Below are 1,125 nucleotides of genomic sequence, written 5' to 3' on the forward strand. Positions count from 1 at the left end.
TATGGGATCAACAATGCTAGGAACGACTCCAAGTTCATTAATGAACTTCTTGATCCATACAGCTTCCTTTGCTGCTTCAAAAGCATCTATGTACTCGGCTTCTGTTGTTGAATCAGCGGTTGTTTCCTGCTTGGAACTTTTCCAACTAACCGCTCCATTGTTGAGAGTAAACATATATCCTGACTGAGACTTGCTATCATCTTTATCAGTTTGAAAACTAGCATCAGTATACCCCTGAATTTTCAGTTCATTTCCTCCATAGATCAAGAACACATCTTTAGTCCTTCTTAAGTACTTAAGAATGTTCTTAACAGCTATCCAGTGTTTCTCACCAGGGTTTGCTTGAAACCTGCTCGTAACACTTAGAGCATATGAAACATCTGATCTTTTACATAGCATCACATACATGATAGATCCTATCGCCGAAGCATAAGGAATCTTGTCCATGCGACTCCTTTCATCCTGTGTTTTAGGACACATATCTCTTGAGAGGTAAATCCCATGTGACATGGGGCATAATCCTCTTTTGGACTCTTCCATATTAAATCTTCTCAAGATTTTATCTATGTACGAAGATTGGGATAAGCCTAGCAATCTTTTAGATCTATCTCTATAGATCTTGATTCCCAAGATATACGCTGCTTCTCCCATATCTTTCATGGAGAAATTCTTTGACAACCATAATTTTGTCGATTGGAGCATTGGGATGTCGTTTCCCATTAATAATATGTCATCGACATATAATATCAGGAACACGACTGCGCTCCCACTTGTTTTCTTATAAATACACGGTTCATCTTCATTTTTGATAAAATCAAACCTTTTGATTGTTTCATCGAAACGAAGATTCCAACTCCTAGAGGCTTGCTTTAATCCATAAATGGATCGATTTAGCTTGCATACTTTGTTGGCTCCTTTGGATTCAAAACCTTCAGGCTGTATCATATACACCTCCTCTTGCAGGTTTCCATTAAGGAAAGAAGTTTTGACATCCATCTGCCATATCTCATAATCATGGTATGCAGCTATTACAAGTAAAATTCGAATAGACTTCAGCATGGCTACAGGCGAAAAAGTTTCATCAAAGTCAATACCTTGTCTTTGTGTGTAACCCTTCGCTACTAG

This window comes from Olea europaea, unplaced genomic scaffold (genome assembly GCF_002742605.1).
Source record: "Olea europaea var. sylvestris unplaced genomic scaffold, O_europaea_v1 scaffold32, whole genome shotgun sequence".
Lineage (NCBI taxonomy): Eukaryota > Viridiplantae > Streptophyta > Magnoliopsida > Lamiales > Oleaceae > Olea > Olea europaea.